This window comes from Dendrobates tinctorius, unplaced genomic scaffold, assembly GCF_039654945.1.
Source record: "Dendrobates tinctorius isolate UK_male_01 unplaced genomic scaffold, ASM3965494v1 ptg000204l, whole genome shotgun sequence".
NCBI classification, from domain to species: Eukaryota; Metazoa; Chordata; class Amphibia; order Anura; family Dendrobatidae; genus Dendrobates; species Dendrobates tinctorius.
The window spans coordinates 1,893,188-1,906,210 of NW_027361871.1; the positions used below are offsets into that span (position 1 = coordinate 1,893,188).

General features: G+C 38.0%; 5 non-coding genes across 5 annotated transcripts; 2 read left to right on the forward strand and 3 right to left on the reverse strand.

Annotated features, from left to right (window-relative positions):
* Positions 1–3,486: 3,486 nt before the first annotated feature.
* On the reverse strand, positions 3,487–3,560 carry TRNAT-AGU (transfer RNA threonine (anticodon AGU)). Its single transcript has one exon. It is a non-coding gene; the product is annotated as a tRNA-Thr (tRNA).
* A 2,700-nt stretch (positions 3,561–6,260) lies between these two features.
* On the reverse strand, positions 6,261–6,334 carry TRNAT-AGU (transfer RNA threonine (anticodon AGU)). The gene has a single exon. It is a non-coding gene; the product is annotated as a tRNA-Thr (tRNA).
* A 2,161-nt stretch (positions 6,335–8,495) lies between these two features.
* On the forward strand, positions 8,496–8,577 carry TRNAS-GCU (transfer RNA serine (anticodon GCU)). Its single transcript has one exon. It is a non-coding gene; the product is annotated as a tRNA-Ser (tRNA).
* Positions 8,578–9,637: 1,060 nt separating this feature from the next.
* TRNAT-AGU (transfer RNA threonine (anticodon AGU)) lies at positions 9,638–9,711 on the reverse strand. Its single transcript has one exon. It is a non-coding gene; the product is annotated as a tRNA-Thr (tRNA).
* Positions 9,712–10,267: 556 nt separating this feature from the next.
* On the forward strand, positions 10,268–10,349 carry TRNAS-GCU (transfer RNA serine (anticodon GCU)). Its single transcript has one exon. It is a non-coding gene; the product is annotated as a tRNA-Ser (tRNA).
* Positions 10,350–13,023: the final 2,674 nt, after the last annotated feature.

The window sequence follows — 13,023 nt, forward strand, 5'->3', positions numbered from 1 at the left end:
TGCTGACATTCAAAATCAAGATTTTCCTTTTACTAAATAGGCTCTTTGACCAACTAAGCCAAAGGACAAACAGGTGCGAAACATTAAAAAGCCTGCTTAGAGAGTTAAACAGCCCTAAACTGAGATAAAGAAGGAAAAGGACTGCTGGCATTCAAATTCAAGATTTTCCATTTACTAAATAGGCTCTTTGACCAACTAAGACAAAGGACAAACAGGTGTGATACATTAGAAAGCCTGCTTAGAGAGTTAAACAGCCCTAAACTGAGATAAAGAAGGAAGAGGACTGCTGGCATTCAAATTCAAGATTTTCTGTTTACTAAACAGGCTCTTTGACCAACTAAGACAAAGGACAAACAGGTGTGATACATTAGAAAGCCTGCATAGAGAGTTAAGAAGCCCCAAACTGACATAAAGAAAGAATAGCACTGCTGGCATTCAAATTCAAGATTTTCTGTTTACTAAACAGGCTCTTTGACCAACTAAGCCAAAGGACATAAAGGTGAGATACATTGGATAAACGGATTAGAGATGCATAGAAAGGAGGCATTTCAAAACTAAATCAACTGGTTTTACATTGTCATGCTTGAAGCCATCTTTCTTCCTTTATATCTCTTAGATAGAAGAGATTTTTAATCTCATAATTGCACTATCAGTCGCAAGTGAAACACCTATTTTTAAGATAGGAAGCTTCTTTGTGAGGAGATGAAAACAAGGCACTGCTGAGATTCAAACTCAGGACCTCCTGTTTACTAGACAGGCGCTTTAACAAACTAAGCCACAGCACCAGAAGATGGCATGCATTTGAAATCCAAGGAAGATTGAAGCACCAATCGAACATTCAACTGGTTAGCGCAGCAAAACAATATTGAGCTTGAGTTCCATTCCACGTAGAGCAGAAACATGGAATAAGATTTCAATCTCAGTCATAACACTTAAGAAGCCAAGTAAATTTTGAAGAGCATTCATTTAAAAGACTGACAAATTGACAGAAGCTGTATCGAGGACAAAGGCTTTGAAGTTTTGCAATTGAATGAGCCATCTTTTAGCACAGCTGAAATTTGGGACTTGTTTTGCTTCCAAGTTATGACACAGAATAGACAGATTGAAGAAATGCCATGGCAAAACCAAAAGGAGGAAAAATTATGACTAATTGATATTAAAAACCTCAGCACTGGTTCATTTCTGATAGAGTTTTCCCCAAGCTAACTTCAAACAACAGGCACTGTAGTTGACGAGATAAGGCAACTCTGACAAAAGCCAACATACAATCTTCAGTGAAAAAACAGTGACTGGTAAAAACCCTCTCAACATCTTCCCACCTAAACGCACGGGCACTTTGTAGACGAGGTGGATGGACTGTAGACGAGACGATGGACTGCTAATCCATTGTGCTCTGCATGCATGGGTTCGAATCCCATCCTCGTCGGATTAATCTGCTTCTTCTTTCATGTTGAATTGTTTGGTTTTCATTTTTAACCCAAGCGGTGGACACTTCATGCATGAAAGTTTACAATACTCTTGTGCTGCTATCAAACTTTGCAGAGTCAGATCTGTAAATCCACTGGTTTTAATTTGTAAAGCTTGATGCCATCCTATATTCTGTATGAAAATTATATCCTCTAATTCCTTTTAAAGTGTTTCAACAGCAGAGAATTTTTTTTCTCAATTGCACTATATTAGGGCTGTGGGAAATTAATATTTGATGACAAACAAGAGTAAAAGTCCTCTTTTTGGGGTAAAAACCCACAAAATGAGATGAAGAATAGAAAGCACTGCTGACATTCAAAATCAAGATTTTCCTTTTACTAAATAGGCTCTTTGACCAACTAAGCCAAAGGACAAACAGGTGCGAAACATTAAAAAGCCTGCTTAGAGAGTTAAACAGCCCTAAACTGAGATAAAGAAGGAAAAGGACTGCTGGCATTCAAATTCAAGATTTTCCATTTACTAAATAGGCTCTTTGACCAACTAAGACAAAGGACAAACAGGTGTGATACATTAGAAAGCCTGCTTAGAGAGTTAAACAGCCCTAAACTGAGATAAAGAAGGAAGAGGACTGCTGGCATTCAAATTCAAGATTTTCTGTTTACTAAACAGGCTCTTTGACCAACTAAGACAAAGGACAAACAGTTGTGATACATTAGAAAGCCTACTTAGAGAGTTAAGAAGCCTCAAACTGACATAAAGAAAGAATAGTACTGCTGGCATTCCCCAAGCTAACTTCAAACAACAGGCACTGTAGTTGACGAGATAAGGCAACTCTGACAAAAGCCAACATACAATCTTCAGTGAAAAAACACTGACTGGTAAAAACCCTCTCAACATCTTCCCACCTAAACGCACGGGAGCTATGTAGATGAGGTGGCCGAGTGGTTAAGGAGATGGACTGCTAATCCATAGTGCTCTGCATGCATGGGTTCGAATCCCATCCTCGTCGGATTAATCTGCTTCTTGGTTCATGTTGAATGGTTTAGTTTTCATTTTTAACCCAAGCAGTGGAACGCTTCAAGCATGAAAGTTTACAATACTCCTGTGCTGCTATCAAACTTTGCAGAGTCAGACCTGTAAATCCACTGGTTTTAATTGGTAAAGCTTGATGCCATCCTATATTCTGTAAAGAAAATTATATCCTCTAATTCCTTTTAAAGTGTTTCAACAGCAGATAATTTTTTTTCTCAATTGCACTATATTAGGGCTGTGGGAAATTAATATTTGATGACAAACAAGAGTAAAAGTCCTCTTTTTGGGGTAAAAACCCACAAAATGAGATGAAGAATAGAAAGCACTGCTGACATTCAAAATCAAGATTTTCCTTTTACTAAATAGGCTCTTTGACCAACTAAGCCAAAGGACAAACAGGTGCGAAACATTAAAAAGCCTGCTTAGAGAGTTAAACAGCCCTAAACTGAGATAAAGAAGGAAAAGGACTGCTGGCATTCAAATTCAAGATTTTCCATTTACTAAATAGGCTCTTTGACCAACTAAGACAAAGGACAAACAGGTGTGATACATTAGAAAGCCTGCTTAGAGAGTTAAACAGCCCTAAACTGAGATAAAGAAGGAAGAGGACTGCTGGCATTCAAATTCAAGATTTTCTGTTTACTAAACAGGCTCTTTGACCAACTAAGACAAAGGACAAACAGGTGTGATACATTAGAAAGCCTGCTTAGAGAGTTAAGAAGCCCCAAACTGACATAAAGAAAGAATAGCACTGCTGGCATTCAAATTCAAGATTTTCTGTTTACTAAACAGGCTCTTTGACCAACTAAGCCAAAGGACATAAAGGTGAGATACATTGAATAAACGGATTAGAGATGCATAGAAAGGAGGCATTTCAAAACTAAATCAACTGGTTTTACATTGTCATGCTTGAAGCCATCTTTCTTCCTTTATAGAAGAGATTTTTAATCTCATAATTCCACTATCAGTCGCAAGTGAAACACCTATTTTTAAGATAGGAAGCTTCTTTGTGAGGAGACGAAAACAAGGCACTGCTGAGATTCGAACTCAGGATCTCCTGTTTACTAGACAGGCGCTTTAACCAACTAAGCCACAGCACCAGAAGATGGCATGCATTTGAAATCCAAGGAAGATTGAAGCACCAATCGAACATTCAACTGGTTAGCGCAGCAAAACAATATTGAGCTTGAGTTCCATTCCACGTAGAGCAGAAACATGGAATAAGATTTCAATCTCAGTCATAACACTTAAGAAGCCAAGTAAATTTTGAAGAGCATTCATTTAAAAGACTGACAAATTTACAGAAGCTGTATCGAGGACAAAGGCTTTGAAGTTTTGCAATTGAATGAGCCATCTTTTAGCACAGCTGAAATTTGGGACTTGTTTTGCTTCCAAGTTATGACACAGAATAGACAGATTGAAGAAATGCCATGGCAAAACCAAAAGGAGGAAAAATTATGACTAATTGATATTAAAAACCTCAGCACTGGTTCATTTCTGATAGAGTTTTCCCCAAGCTAACTTCAAACAACAGGCACTGTAGTTGACGAGATAAGGCAACTCTGACAAAAGCCAACATACAATCTTCAGTGAAAAAACACTGACTGGTAAAAACCCTCTCAACATCTTCCCACCTAAACGCATGGGTGCTATGTAGATGAGGTGGCCAAGTGGTTAAGGAGATGGACTGCTAATCCATTGTGCTCTGCATGCATGTGTTCGAATCCCATCCTCGTCGGATTAATCTGCTTCTTCTTTCATGTTGAATGGTTTGGTTTTCATTTTTAACCCAAGCAGTGGAACCCTTCAAGCATGAAAGTTTACAATACTCCTGTGCTGCTATCAAACTTTGCAGAGTCAGACCTGTAAATCCACTGGTTTTAATTGGTAAAGCTTGATGCCATCCTATATTCTGTAAAGAAAATTATATCCTCTAATTCCTTTTAAAGTGTTTCAACAGCAGAGAATTTTTTTTCTCAATTGCACTATATTAGGGCTGTGGGAAATTAATATTTGATGACAAACAAGAGTAAAAGTCCTCTTTTTGGGGTAAAAACCCACAAAATGAGATGAAGAATAGAAAGCACTGCTGACATTCAAAATCAAGATTTTCCTTTTACTAAATAGGCTCTTTGACCAACTAAGCCAAAGGACAAACAGGTGCGAAACATTAAAAAGCCTGCTTAGAGAGTTAAACAGCCCTAAACTGAGATAAAGAAGGAAAAGGACTGCTGGCATTCAAATTCAAGATTTTCCATTTACTAAATAGGCTCTTTGACCAACTAAGACAAAGGACAAACAGGTGTGATACATTAGAAAGCCTGCTTAGAGAGTTAAACAGCCCTAAACTGAGATAAAGAAGGAAGAGGACTGCTGGCATTCAAATTCAAGATTTTCTGTTTACTAAACAGGCTCTTTGACCAACTAAGACAAAGGACAAACAGGTGTGATACATTAGAAAGCCTGCTTAGAGAGTTAAGAAGCCCCAAACTGACATAAAGAAAGAATAGCACTGCTGGCATTCCCCAAGCTAACTTCAAACAACAGGCACTGTAGTTGACGAGATAAGGCAACTCTGACAAAAGCCAACATACAATCTTCAGTGAAAAAACACTGACTGGTAAAAACCCTCTCAACATCTTCCCACCTAAACGCACGGGCGCTATGTAGATGAGGTGGCCGAGTGGTTAAGGAGATGGACTGCTAATCCATTGTGCTCTGCATGCATGGGTTTGAATCCCATCCTCGTCGGATTAATCTGCTTCTTGGTTCATGTTGAATGGTTTGGTTTTCATTTTTAACCCAAGCAGTGGAACCCTTCAAGCATGAAAGTTTACAATACTCCTGTGCTGCTATCAAACTTTGCAGAGTCAGACCTGTAAATCCACTGGTTTTAATTGGTAAAGCTTGATGCCATCCTATATTCTGTAAAGAAAATTATATCCTCTAATTCCTTTTAAAGTGTTTCAACAGCAGAGAATTTTTTTTCTCAATTGCACTATATTAGGGCTGTGGGAAATTAATATTTGATGACAAACAAGAGTAAAAGTCCTCTTTTTGGGGTAAAAACCCACAAAATGAGATGAAGAATAGAAAGCACTGCTGACATTCAAAATCAAGATTTACCTTTTACTAAATAGGCTCTTTGACCAACTAAGCCAAAGGACAAACAGGTGCGAAACATTAAAAAGCCTGCTTAGAGAGTTAAACAGCCCTAAACTGAGATAAAGAAGGAAAAGGACTGCTGGCATTCAAATTCAAGATTTTCCATTTACTAAATAGGCTCTTTGACCAACTAAGACAAAGGACAAACAGGTGTGATACATTAGAAAGCCTGCTTAGAGAGTTAAACAGCCCTAAACTGAGATAAAGAAGGAAGAGCACTGCTGGCATTCAAATTCAAGATTTTCTGTTTACTAAACAGGCTCTTTGACCAACTAAGACAAAGGACAAACAGGTGTGATACATTAGAAAGCCTGCTTAGAGAGTTAAGAAGCCCCAAACTGACATAAAGAAAGAATAGCACTGCTGGCATTCAAATTCAAGATTTTCTGTTTACTAAACAGGCTCTTTGACCAACTAAGCCAAAGGACATAAAGGTGAGATACATTGAATAAACGGATTAGAGATGCATAGAAAGGAGGCATTTCAAAACTAAATCAACTGGTTTTACATTGTCATGCTTGAAGCCATCTTTCTTCCTTTATAGAAGAGATTTTTAATCTCATAATTCCACTATCAGTCGCAAGTGAAACACCTATTTTTAAGATAGGATGCTTCTTTGTGAGGAGACGAAAACAAGGCACTGCTGAGATTCGAACTCAGGATCTCCTGTTTACTAGACAGGCGCTTTAACCAACTAAGCCACAGCACCAGAAGATGGCATGCATTTGAAATCCAAGGAAGATTGAAGCACCAATCGAACATTCAACTGGTTAGCGCAGCAAAACAATATTGAGCTTGAGTTCCATTCCACGTAGAGCAGAAACATGGAATAAGATTTCAATCTCAGTCATAACACTTAAGAAGCCAAGTAAATTTTGAAGAGCATTCATTTAAAAGACTGACAAATTTACAGAAGCTGTATCGAGGACAAAGGCTTTGAAGTTTTGCAATTGAATGAGCCATCTTTTAGCACAGCTGAAATTTGGGACTTGTTTTGCTTCCAAGTTATGACACAGAATAGACAGATTGAAGAAATGCCATGGCAAAACCAAAAGGAGGAAAAATTATGACTAATTGATATTAAAAACCTCAGCACTGGTTCATTTCTGATAGAGTTTTCCCCAAGCTAACTTCAAACAACAGTCACTGTAGTTGACGATATAAGGCAACTCTGACAAAAGCCAACATACAATCTTCAGTGAAAAAACACTGACTGGTAAAAACCCTCTCAACATCTTCCCACCTAAACGCACGGGCGCTTTGTAGACGAGGTGGACGAGTGGTTAAGGCGATGGACTGCTAATCCATTGTGCTCTGCATGCATGGGTTCGATTCCCATCCTCGTTGCATTAATCTGCTTCTTCTTTCATGTTGAATTGTTTGGTTTTCATTTTTAACCCAAGCGGTGGACACTTCATGCATGAAAGTTTACAATACTCCTGTGCTGCTATCAAACTTTGCAGAGTCAGATCTGTAAATCCACTTGTTTTAATTTGTAAAGCTTGATGCCATCCTATATTCTGTAAATAAAATTATATCCTCTAATTCCTTTTAAAGTGTTTCAACAGCAGAGAATTTTTTTTCTCAATTGCACTATATTAGGGCTGTGGGAAATTAATATTTGATGACAAACAAGAGTAAAAGTCCTCTTTTTGGGGTAAAAACACACAAAATGAGATGAAGAATAGAAAGCACTGCTGACATTCAAAATCAAGATTTTCCTTTTACTAAAAAGGCTCTTTGACCAACTAAGCCAAAGGACAAACAGATGCGAAACATTAAAAAGCCTGCTTAGAGAGTTAAACAGCCCTAAACTGAGATAAAGAAGGAAAAGGACTGCTGGCATTCAAATTCAAGAATTTCCATTTACTAAATAGGCTCTTTGACCAACTAAGACAAAGGACAAACAGGTGTGATACATTAGAAAGCCTGCTTAGAGAGTTAAGAAGCCCCAAACTGACATAAAGAAAGAATAGCACTGCTGGCATTCAAATTCAAGATTTTCTGTTTACTAAACAGGCTCTTTGACCAACTAAGCCAAAGGACATAAAGGTGAGATACATTGAATAAACGGATTAGAGATGCATAGAAAGGAGGCATTTCAAAACTAAATCAACTGGTTTTACATTGTCATGCTTGAAGCCATCTTTCTTCCTTTATATCTCTTAGATAGAAGAGATTTTTAATCTCATAATTCCACTATCAGTCGCAAGTGAAACACCTATTTATAAGATAGAAAGCTTCTTTGTGAGGAGACGAAAACAAGGCATTGCTGAGATTCGAACTCAGGATCTCCTGTTTACTAGACAGCACCAGAAGATGGCATGCATTTGAAATCCAAGGAAGATTGAAGCACCAATCGAACATTCAACTGGTTAGCGCAGCAAAACAATATTGAGCTTGAGTTCCATTCCACGTAGAGCAGAAACATGGAATAAGATTTCAATCTCAGTCATAACACTTAAGAAGCCAAGTAAATTTTGAAGAGCATTCATTTAAAAGACTGACAAATTTACAGAAGCTGTATCGAGGACAAAGGCTTTGAAGTTTTGCAATTGAATGAGCCATCTTTTAGCACAGCTGAAATTTGGGACTTGTTTTGCTTCCAAGTTATGACACAGAATAGACAGATTGAAGAAATGCCATGGCAAAACCAAAAGGAGGAAAAATTATGACTAATTGATATTAAAAACCTCAGCACTGGTTCATTTCTGATAGAGTTTTCCCCAAGCTAACTTCAAACAACAGGCACTGTAGTTGACGAGATAAGGCAACTCTGACAAAAGCCAACATACAATCTTCAGTGAAAAAACACTGACTGGTAAAAACCCTCTCAACATCTTCCCACCTAAACGCACAGGCGCTATGTAGACGAGGTGGCCGAGTGGTTAAGGCGATGGACTGCTAATCCATTGTGCTCTGCATGCATGGGTTTGAATCCCATCCTCGTCGGATTAATCTGCTTCTTATTTCATGTTGAATGGTTTGGTTTTCATTTTTAACCCAAGCAGTGGAACCCTTCAAGCATGAAAGTTTACAATACTCCTGTGCTGCTATCAAACTTTGCAGAGTCAGACCTGTAAATCCACTGGTTTTAATTGGTAAAGCTTGATGCCATCCTATATTCTGTAAAGAAAATTATATCTTCTAATTCCTTTTAAAGTGTTTCAACAGCAGAGAATTTTTTTTCTCAATTGCACTATATTAGGGCTGTGGGAAATTAATATTTGATGACAAACAAGAGTAAAAGTCCTCTTTTTGGGGTAAAAACCCACAAAATGAGATGAAGAATAGAAAGCACTGCTGACATTCAAAATCAAGATTTTCCTTTTACTAAATAGGCTCTTTGACCAACTAAGCCAAAGGACAAACAGGTGCGAAACATTAAAAAGCCTGCTTAGAGAGTTAAACAGCCCTAAACTGAGATAAAGAAGGAAAAGGACTGCTGGCATTCAAATTCAAGATTTTCCATTTACTAAATAGGCTCTTTGACCAACTAAGACAAAGGACAAACAGGTGTGATATATTAGAAAGCCTGCTTAGAGAGTTAAACAGCCCTAAACTGAGATAAAAAAGGAAGAGGACTGCTGGCATTCAAATTCAAGATTTTCTGTTTACTAAACAGGCTCTTTGACCAACTAAGACAAAGGACAAACAGGTGTGATACATTAGAAAGCCTGCTTAGAGAGTTAAGAAGCCCCAAACTGACATAAAGAAAGAATAGCACTGCTGGCATTCAAATTCAAGATTTTCTGTTTGCTAAACAGGCTCTTTGACCAACTAAGCCAAAGGACATAAAGGTGAGATACATTGAATAAACGGATTAGAGATGCATAGAAAGGAGGCATTTCAAAACTAAATCAACTGGTTTTACATTGTCATGCTTGAAGCCATCTTTCTTCCTTTATATCTCTTAGATAGAAGAGAATTTTAATCTCATAATTCCACTATCAGTCGCAAGTGAAACACCTATTTTTAAGATAGGAAGCTTCTTTGTGAGGAGACGAAAACAAGGCACTGCTGAGATTCGAACTCAGGATCTCCTGTTTACTAGACAGGCGCTTTAACCAACTAAGCCACAGCACCAGAAGATGGCATGCATTTGAAAACCAAGGAAGATTGAAGCACCAATCAAACATTCAACTGGTTAGCGCAGCAAAACAATATTGAGCTTGAGTTCCATTCCACGTAGAGCAGAAACATGGAATAAGATTTCAATCTCAGTCATAACACTTAAGAAGCCAAGTAAATTTTGAAGAGCATTCATTTAAAAGACTGACAAATTTACAGAAGCTGTATCGAGGACAAAGGCTTTGAAGTTTTGCAATTGAATGAGCCATCTTTTAGCACAGCTGAAATTTGGGACTTGTTTTGCTTCCAAGTTATGACACAGAATAGACAGATTGAAGAAATGCCATGGCAAAACCAAAAGGAGGAAAAATTATGACTAATTGATATTAAAAACCTCAGCACTGGTTCATTTCTGATAGAGTTTTCCCCAAGCTAACTTCAAACAACAGGCACTGTAGTTGACGAGATAAGGCAACTCTGACAAAAGCCAACATACAATCTTCAGTGAAAAAACACTGACTGGTAAAAACCCTCTCAACATCTTCCCACCTAAACGCACGGGTGCTATGTAGACGAGGTGGCCGAGTGGTTAAGGCGATGGACTGCTAATCCATTGTGCTCTGCATGCATGGGTTCGAATCCCATCCTCGTCGAATTAATCTGCTTCTTCTTTCATGTTGAATGGTTTGGTTTTCATTTTTAACCCAAGCGGTGGACACTTCATGCATGAAAGTTTACAATACTCCTGTGCTGCTATCAAACTTTGCAGAGTCAGATCTGTAAATCCACTGGTTTTAATTTGTAAAGCTTGATGCCATCCTATATTCTGTGAAGAAAATTATATCCTCTAATTCCTTTTAAAGTGTTTCAACAGCAGAGAATTTTTTTTCTCAATTGCACTATATTAGGGCTGTGGGAAATTAATATTTGATGACAAACAAGAGTAAAAGTCCTCTTTTTGGGGTAAAAACCCACAAAATGAGATGAAGAATAGAAAGCACTGCTGACATTCAAAATCAAGATTTTCCTTTTACTAAATAGGCTCTTTGACCAACTAAGCCAAAGGACAAACAGGTGCGAAACATTAAAAAGCCTGCTTAGAGAGTTAAACAGCCCTAAACTGAGATAAAGAAGGAAAAGGACTGCTGGCATTCAAATTCAAGATTTTCCATTTACTAAATAGGCTCTTTGACCAACTAAGACAAAGGACAAACAGGTGTGATACATTAGAAAGCCTGCTTAGAGAGTTAAACAGCCCTAAACTGAGATAAAGAAGGAAGAGGACTGCTGGCATTCAAATTCAAGATTTTCTGTTTACTAAACAGGCTCTTTGACCAACTAAGACAAAGGACAAACAGGTGTGATACATTAGAAAGCCTGCTTAGAGAGTTAAGAAGCCCCAAACTGACATAAAGAAAGAATAGCACTGCTGGCATTCCCCAAGCTAACTTCAAACAACAGGCACTGTAGTTGACGAGATAAGGCAACTCTGACAAAAGCCAACATACAATCTTCAGTGAAAAAACACTGACTGGTAAAAACCCTCTCAACATCTTCCCACCTAAACGCACGGGCGCTATGTAGATGAGGTGGCCGAGTGGTTAAGGAGATGGACTGCTAATCCATTGTGCTCTGCATGCATGGGTTTGAATCCCATCCTCGTCGGATTAATCTGCTTCTTGGTTCATGTTGAATGGTTTGGTTTTCATTTTTAACCCAAGCAGTGGAACCCTTCAAGCATGAAAGTTTACAATACTCCTGTGCTGCTATCAAACTTTGCAGAGTCAGACCTGTAAATCCACTGGTTTTAATTGGTAAAGCTTGATGCCATCCTATATTCTGTAAAGAAAATTATATCCTCTAATTCCTTTTAAAGTGTTTCAACAGCAGAGAATTTTTTTTCTCAATTGCACTATATTAGGGCTGTGGGAAATTAATATTTGATGACAAACAAGAGTAAAAGTCCTCTTTTTGGGGTAAAAACCCACAAAATGAGATGAAGAATAGAAAGCACTGCTGACATTCAAAATCAAGATTTACCTTTTACTAAATAGGCTCTTTGACCAACTAAGCCAAAGGACAAACAGGTGCGAAACATTAAAAAGCCTGCTTAGACAGTTAAACAGCCCTAAACTGAGATAAAGAAGGAAAAGGACTGCTGGCATTCAAATTCAAGATTTTCCATTTACTAAATAGGCTCTTTGACCAACTAAGACAAAGGACAAACAGGTGTGATACATTAGAAAGCCTGCTTAGAGAGTTAAACAGCCCTAAACTGAGATAAAGAAGGAAGAGCACTGCTGGCATTCAAATTCAAGATTTTCTGCTTACTAAACAGGCTCTTTGACCAACTAAGACAAAGGACAAACAGGTGTGATACATTAGAAAGCCTGCTTAGAGAGTTAAGAAGCCCCAAACTGACATAAAGAAAGAATAGCACTGCTGGCATTCAAATTCAAGATTTTCTGTTTACTAAACAGGCTCTTTGACCAACTAAGCCAAAGGACATAAAGGTGAGATACATTGAATAAACGGATTAGAGATGCATAGAAAGGAGGCATTTCAAAACTAAATCAACTGGTTTTACATTGTCATGCTTGAAGCCATCTTTCTTCCTTTATAGAAGAGATTTTTAATCTCATAATTCCACTATCAGTCGCAAGTGAAACACATATTTTTAAGATAGGAAGCTTCTTTGTGAGGAGACGAAAACAAGGCACTGCTGAGATTCGAACTCAGGATCTCCTGTTTACTAGACAGGGGCTTTAACCAACTAAGCCACAGCACCAGAAGATGGCATGCATTTGAAATCCAAGGAAGATTGAAGCACCAATCGAACATTCAACTGGTTAGCGCAGCAAAACAATATTGAGCTTGAGTTCCATTCCACGTAGAGCAGAAACATGGAATAAGATTTCAATCTCAGTCATAACACTTAAGAAGCCAAGTAAATTTTGAAGAGCATTCATTTAAAAGACTGACAAATTTACAGAAGCTGTATCGAGGACAAAGGCTTTGAAGTTTTGCAATTGAATGAGCCATCTTTTAGCACAGCTGAAATTTGGGACTTGTTTTGCTTCCAAGTTATGACACAGAATAGACAGATTGAAGAAATGCCATGGCAAAATCAAAAGGAGGAAAAATTATGACTAATTGATATTAAAAACCTCAGCACTGGTTCATTTCTGATAGAGTTTTCCCCAAGCTAACTTCAAACAACAGTCACTGTAGTTGACGAGATAAGGCAACTCTGACAAAAGCCAACATACAATCTTCAGTGAAAAAACACTGACTGGTAAAAACCCTCTCAACATCTTCCCACCTAAA